Source organism: Carassius gibelio, chromosome B3 (genome assembly GCF_023724105.1).
Source record: "Carassius gibelio isolate Cgi1373 ecotype wild population from Czech Republic chromosome B3, carGib1.2-hapl.c, whole genome shotgun sequence".
NCBI classification, from domain to species: domain Eukaryota; kingdom Metazoa; phylum Chordata; class Actinopteri; order Cypriniformes; family Cyprinidae; genus Carassius; species Carassius gibelio.
In genome coordinates, this window is record NC_068398.1 from 12,802,865 (window position 1) to 12,810,436 (window position 7,572).

General features: G+C 40.6%; 1 long non-coding RNA gene across 1 annotated transcript; it reads right to left on the minus strand.

Moving 5' to 3' along the window:
- Nucleotides 1-306: 306 nt before the first annotated feature.
- LOC127953260 (uncharacterized) lies at nucleotides 307-7,166 on the minus strand. Its single transcript, XR_008153128.1, has 2 exons — nucleotides 6,771-7,166; nucleotides 307-5,456 (listed from the first exon to the last, which is right to left on the minus strand). It is a non-coding gene; the product is annotated as an uncharacterized LOC127953260 (long non-coding RNA).
- Between the last annotated feature and the right edge of the window lie 406 nt (nucleotides 7,167-7,572).

Consider the following 7,572-nt stretch of genomic DNA (forward strand, 5'->3'; position numbering starts at 1 on the left):
AATTTAAAACTAAATCATTGTTTAGACAAATGCACAACATTAGTGGATGATATTTCTATGGCAGGTTTTTTTCAGTGCTTTATGAAATTAAATCTGTTTCAATGAGACAAAAAAAAATAAAAAAATTATCATAATTAGTCTTTCTATTTTTGTGAAGGCCTTATAATGGATGCACACAGTATGCACTCCAGCTGTGGTGTGGTGAATGAGCCATCAATGTTATTAAGTCATGAGTTTAGTTGGTTTTTGGTGGAGGTGGAGAAAAATGAGAGTGAAAGAAGAGCTAGAGACACACTGCTGGCTGGAAAATGTGAATAGGGAGACACTCAGTGGTGGAGATCTGATAATCACTGAGATTCCAGTTTTATTTATTTATAGGGCAGGGATATGTACATATTCACTGCATTGTATTTCTTGGATTAGAAAAAAGGGTTATTTATACTATATTATGATGTGATTGATACATATTATTTATTTATTGCAAGTGTCTGTGCAAAACACATTAATACACATCTGCAACAAGTTAATTAATTTCCAGTTACACCAATTGTTGTCCAATTCTCAGAGCCTCTTCACTTGAAACCACTAAGATGCAATCTTGAAAAAATATGGAAGTCCTCTTTAATTCACAGAAGATGCTGAGCTATGAAAGCAGGGGCACTTTTATCCTTTAAGACATAGGGTGAGGAATAGGTGTTTAATGTAGAAGCACGTCCTCTTGGCCAGTGCTGGAAAGGAGATAGAGACAAGCTCTTCTGCCAGTGATGAATGGAGCTTTAAAGAGCAGAGCTGAAAAATGCGCTGTGGGGCTGTCTACCTTTCAGAAGAGAAGATAGTGAGAGGTAGGGGAATGGAGGGAGGAGGAGAGAAGAGAGATACAGACATGGAGAGGGGGAGAAGGGCATGAGAGGGAGTTGTTGATGATGCCGTTAGGAGCCTCACACTTCATAAATTACACTGAAGCAGCACCTCTCATACAACAGGGAGATGAACAGGCACTGCCTCTGCTCTCTGCTGGGGAAACTAACTTCATCTATTGTTGACAGCTCATATTTTTTCTCATTGTGTTCTCTGTGCGTTCATTTATTTATTTATTTAATTACTTATTTATTGGTTAATTGAAAACATGCACATATCCATTGGTTTTGTTTTGTTTCAATATACATGTATATACACTGAACAAAATTATAAACACAGCACTTGTTTTTGCCCCCATGTTTCATGAGCTGAACTCAAAGATCTAAGACTTTTTCTGTGTACACAAAAGGCCTATTTCTCTCAAATATTGTTCACAAATCTGTCTGAATTTGTGGTGGTGAGCACTTCTCCTTTGCCGAGATAATCCATTCACCTTAAGCCGAGTTCAGACTGCACGATTTTCAAAGTAGTTGGGTCACTGTTCTTTTCACACTGCATGACTATATTGGCCAGCATTCAGTCACTGCTGTGTTCACACTGCACGATGGATCGGCGACACTGCATGACTTTACAATAGGAAGAATCGCAGACAACTCTATTTTCACAACCCAACACACGCAAGATGTGACAAGGAAACACTCACGGGCATCACTCACGGGCATCGGCGACTCGTTGGCAATTCTCTCAGATCACATCTTTGCTCATTCACACTGCGTGATTGAGCACCAATTTGCCTGTGATTTCGGGCATTTGTCGCCGATTTCTCAAAACATGTCGGCGAGCCAAAAACTGGGCTAAAATCGTGCAGTCTGAACGCGGCTTTACAGGTGTGGCATATCAAGATGCTAATTAGACAGCATGATTATTGCACAGGTGTGTCTTAGGGGCGGGGGGTGGTTTGTTAAGGTCCGGATCCGGGTATCTGGTGTGACCACCATTTGCCTCATGCAGTGCAACACATCTCAGTTGAGTTGGTCAGGTTGTTGATTGTGGCCTTTGGAATGTTGGTCCACTCTTCTTCAATGGCTGTGTGAAGTTGAATCTGGAACATGCTGTTGAATATGCCGATCCAGAGCATCCCAAACATGCTCAATGGGTGACATGTCTGGTGAGTATGCTGGCCTTGCAAAAACTGGGATGTTTTCAACTTCCGGTAATTGTGTACAGATCCTTTCAACATGGTGCCATGCATTATCATGCTGCATTATCATTATACATGAGGTGATGGTCATGGATAAATGGCACAACAATGGGCCTCAGGATCTCGTCACAGTATCTCTGTGCATTCAAAATGCCATCAATACAATGCACCTGGGTTCGTTGTCCATAACATACACTTGCCCTTACCAGAACCCCACCGCCATGGGCCACTCGATCCACAACACTGAAATCATCAAATCACACCCACACGATGCCATACACACTGTCTGCTATCTGCCCTGTACAGTTTGTGCAGAAATTATTTGGTTATGTAAACCGATTGTTGCAGCAGCTGTCCAGGTGGCTGGTCTTAGATGATCTTGGAGGTGCTGGATGTGGAGGTCCTGGGCAGGTGTGGTTCCATGTGGTCTGCGGTTGTGAGGCCGGTTGGATGTACTGCCAAATTCTCTGAAACGCCTTTGGAGACAAAAGAGAAGGAGAAGTCAAAGGAGAAGTGATCACTAACATAGATTTGAGAGAATTAGACCGTTTGTGTATATAGAAAAAGTCTTAGATCTTTGGGGTCAGCTCATAAAAAATGGGGGCAAAAACAAGTGTTGCATTTATAATGTGCATATATATATAAAATCGCACGGAGCCTGGAAGCATGGCTTGCGCTGCCCAGCCTGTCCTACTCCCTCATTCAGACAGGTTGACTCAGCTACGCGATGCAGTTCGCCAGGCGACCCCCCAGGTTCAGCGTAATCAAAAAACTTGGTGGTAGCTCGAGATGCCCCTGTCCTGTGCAGCGAGATTGCTGTCCTACTGGCGAAGGACGCAATCGAACCTGTCCATCCGGCCAAGATGAAGTCAGGATTTTAAAGAACTAACTTCCTCGTGCCCAAGCAAGATGTTTCTTTTGGCCAATCCTGGATCTGTGAGTCTTGAATCGGGCCCTACACAAGCTCCCATTCAAAATGTTGATGCAGAAGCACACCATCAGATGCATCCAGCACCAGGATTGGTTTGCAGCGGTCGGTCTGAAGGACACTTACTATAATGTCTCGATTCTTCCTCGGCATTGGCCGTTCCTATGGTTTGTGTTTGAGGGTTGGGCGTGGCAGTACAGGGTCCTCCCCTTGGGGCTGTCCCTGTCCCCCATGTCTTTATGAAAGTCATGGAGGGTGCCCTTGCCCTATTATAGGAAGTGGGCATCAGGATCCTCAACTATCTCTACGTCTGGCTTATCATGGCCAGGTCACAAGAGCAGTTGTGCAGCTGGTCCTCCAGCACCTCAGCCAGTTGGGGCTTCAGGTCAACTGGGAAAAGAGCAAACTCTCCCCAGTGCAGAAGATCTCTTTTCTTGGTATGGAGTTAGACTCGGTGAATATGACAGCAAGTCTCACCAATGAGCGCACCTAGTCAGGGCTGAACTACCTGAGTCCCCTCAGAGGCAGGGATGTGGTATCTCTGAAACTCTCTCAGAGGCTCCTGGGGCATATGGCATTTGCAGCCACAGTAAAGCTGCTTGGATTGCTTCATATGAAACCACTTCACTTAGTTCACACTACTGAGTCCCGAGATGGGCATGGCATCACGGTACACCGCCTATTCAACCCCTGGACAGACCTTGCATTTATACGGGCCAGAGTGCCCTTAGAACAAGTGTCCTGGCATGCCGTTGTCACAACGGATGCCTCCAGTACAGGTTGGGGAGTTACATGCAATGGGCAGGCAGCCTCGGGGCTCTGGACAGGACCTCGACTGCTTTGGCACATCAACTGCCTAGAGCTGTTGGCAGTGCATCTGACATTGCAGCAGTTCCGTCCATCGCTGCAAGATAAGCACATGTTTGTCCACATGGACAACACTGTGGCTGTCTTGTGCATCAGCTGGCAGGGTGGTCTATGATCATGTTGCGTGTCACTGCTCAGCCATGATCTCCTCCTCTGGAGTCAGACATGGCTCAAGTTGCTGTGTGCTGTCCACATTCCAGGGGAGCTCAGTTGTGCAGCCGACATGCTCTCATGACAGCTCACGTTCCCCAGAGAATGGCAGCTCCATCTCGAAATAATCAGGCTGATCTAGAGTCAATTCAGGGAAGCTCAGGTAGACCTGTTTACTTCCCATAAGTCCTCCCACTGCCAGCTGAATTACTTCCTGACTTAGGCCCCCCTTGGCACAGATGCACTGGCACACAGCTGGCCTCGGGCCCTCACAAGCATGCATGACACTGTGCAATGTCAGGGAGGTCGAGGAACAGGTCTTGCCGGTTGCGCCGTAACAAACAGGAAAGTCTTGAAGTACCTTTCATGAAAGGAACAGCGGCTAGGCTATCTCCAGCAGCAGTGTACTCACCTTTTGGTCCCTGCAGGTGCCAAGATCAGCAAATTTACACTAGGGCATTGGGAAGGTTACGACCATTGTGTAGCATTTGTCTGACATGCAGCTGTTTGTCAACATTTGCTACAGGGTTGTGATGGGGTCCAGGTTGTTCCAAGGACACACAGTGTCGTCACAACATAATCAGTAGTGACCGACAGATAGTGAATGTCTCGGTTATGTACACAACCCTAGTTCCCTGATGCAAAATCCACTAGCCAATATTCATTGGTCATTTTCTCTTAAATTCAGAGTGGAATGGGGCTCTCAAGTAAATCCCCTATGTCGACATAACGTCTCCATTCCCTCCACCAGCGAATGAGGTTTATGTGTGTAACCAAGACCTTCTGCTTAATGTCGTTGTGTATTAACTAGATCAAAAATTATATTAACTAGATCAAAAGACACATGCAATCCAGTCCAGTTTGGCAAAAGTTTTTCCAAAAATGCACAATTCACGTTCTATATTTTTCACATTGGCAGTGAGTATCGTGCATGGAGTCTAGAGGTGCTGGTGCTCTGTCAGAAGCGAACTCCTGGGGAATGGATAACTGTGTACATTAAGTGCTCTGCCAGTCTGTAGTCTCTCGGCTGCACAGCGGTGCTTTTGTTTGATGGGATGTGTCAAGGAGACCACACAACACTCTTTGAAACGAGTGATGGAAAATTGAATTTCTTCACAATTTGTGGCATGCTCTTGCTTTAAATGGCTGCTTATTGACACCTCCACATGGCCCCTGATGACTGGTCTTCGGTCCAGGTCGATATTATCAATCAGCATGCCATACAACCATTTCTTAGGAATTAACGGTACAGTACGATTATAGCTCCGTACAAAGCACCTTCTGCTCGCCGTGTAAATCATCCATTTAATAGTCATTGCATCGCATTGGGCTGTAATTGGATTTCTGCACGGTTACAGTCTCAGTTGACAGAAAATGTTGAGAGTCCATAAAGATTTTAGATGGTGTGACATCTGAAGGCAGGCCCTCTGCAGTGCTGTTCACCCACAATGTCTGTTAATCAATATATGGAGGCAAAGCAGTCAACATGAGTGATGGGGAAAATTCATGTTGCTTATGTTACTGGTCTTTGCTTTTTGGGTGGACTTTTTTCCACTGACGTTAAAAATAAATAAGTGTTTTGGACTTTTTCACTTGATTGTCTTAATAAAACCTCAAATATACAGGTCATCGCTTATAGAAATGTATGAAAGCGGGGACGTTTTTGCATAACATTTATCAGTGTTGTGCTATATAAATATATATATATATATATATATATATATATATATATATATATATATATTATTTGAAATATAATTTATTCCTGTGATGCCAAATTGACTTTTCATCATAATTACTTCAGTTTTCGGTGTCAAGATAATTTATATATGTTGATTTGCTGCTCAAGAAACATTATTATTATTATTTAAAAAAAAAAAAACAGTTGTGCTTCTTAATATAATTTTTGACGGCATTTATTTGAAATGGAAATCTTGTAACAATTTAACATTTTAAATACATTTACTGTTACTTTTTATCAATTTGTGTCTTTGGTTATTAAAAAGTTAGTATGATTTTATTTTATTTTATTTTACCCCAAGCTTTTGAATGGTTATTCAAGTGTTATATTTATTTTGTATTCTCTCATTTTCAAACAAAAACTTGGTCAAACCAATATTAAAAGTTTTTCTAAACATTCTTTGGTTTTCTTGTTAGGTACAAATTAATGAATTTGCACTGAATTTAAATTTTACTTTCTTACATTCAGAATCAAATTGAAGTTCTGCTTTCTGTTTGCTATATCTGTTCAAATTCAAAAATGTAATTTGGAATTCAAAAGGTATTCACAGTTAAATTCTTGATACCATAATAATGACAGGATGACAGGTAAAAACATAAATAGCTTAGGTCATTTTAACTAAATATTTTTTTAATAAAGCTAAATATTTTTTTCTATATTATATAAATATTTTATATATTATATATATATATATATATATATATATATATATATATATATATATATATATATATATATATATATATATATATATATATATATTATAATTCTTTATTTAACATCAAAGTGAAATCCAGTTAACAACATATTTTACTTGAGCAGGATATTCAACATGACAAAATGTAGGGTGCTGATTTTTTATTACATATCAGGAATGTCCACTAAGATTGTAAACTGTTTCAATTTTAATTTCACGTTGACTTAAAGTGACTAGTTACACATGTATTTCCAGCGGTACACATAATTACGCATTTTTTCTGTAGGCACACACAAAAAGCAAAAGATGGCATGATATTTCTCCCTACCTGTGCCAGTATTCAGATGCTCGGCAGCTGTGGAAATTAAGCTGGAATATTCCTATATTGGCTTCATAGTAATCATGGCATGATGCACTGGAAAAGTGCAGGCCAGAATCATGGAGTCTGAAATGACGTCTCTGTCTTCTATGGCAAACAAGCCAGCACACACTCATTAAAGTGCTCTCAGCTGGGCTTCCAATGCGTATTGACCAGCTGGGAACAAATAGGAACCATTTCTCTCTATGAACTGACTGCATTTGTTCCAGTTTAGGATTGATTCTTCGTCATGCTTCCCATCAGAGGTTGGGAGGGAACAAAATAAATTGCGTTATCTCAGTAATATTGATTTGGCGTAAAAAAGTACTTATCTCTTTCTGGCAGATTGAGACTGCAGACGGCAGAACCTACCACCTACCATGTGGCCGGTAGACTGGAAATATATCATGTTTGTATGTTAGGGAGTGTTTTGTGGGAGAATCAAATGCATGCTACTATTCTTTTACATTTATCCCTCAAGCATCCTTCGTATAGAAGCCGTTAATTTGTGACCCCAATTAATTAATTGTAAATGTCTTAAATAAAATAAAAAATATAAATGTATTCAATTTTTTTGGTGTTTTTTTATGCATTTACCTCTAAAAGTGCCATATTTTATATGTAAAATATGCTTTTTTTATGTTATATTTAATATTTTTTACACTTCAGTAATATATATGTATATGTATTTTTTTATTTTAAAAAATCATGTTCATTTTATTCTCAATTTTAGTAAAATTTTTTTTGCTTGATTTCATTTTTGTTATTTGTA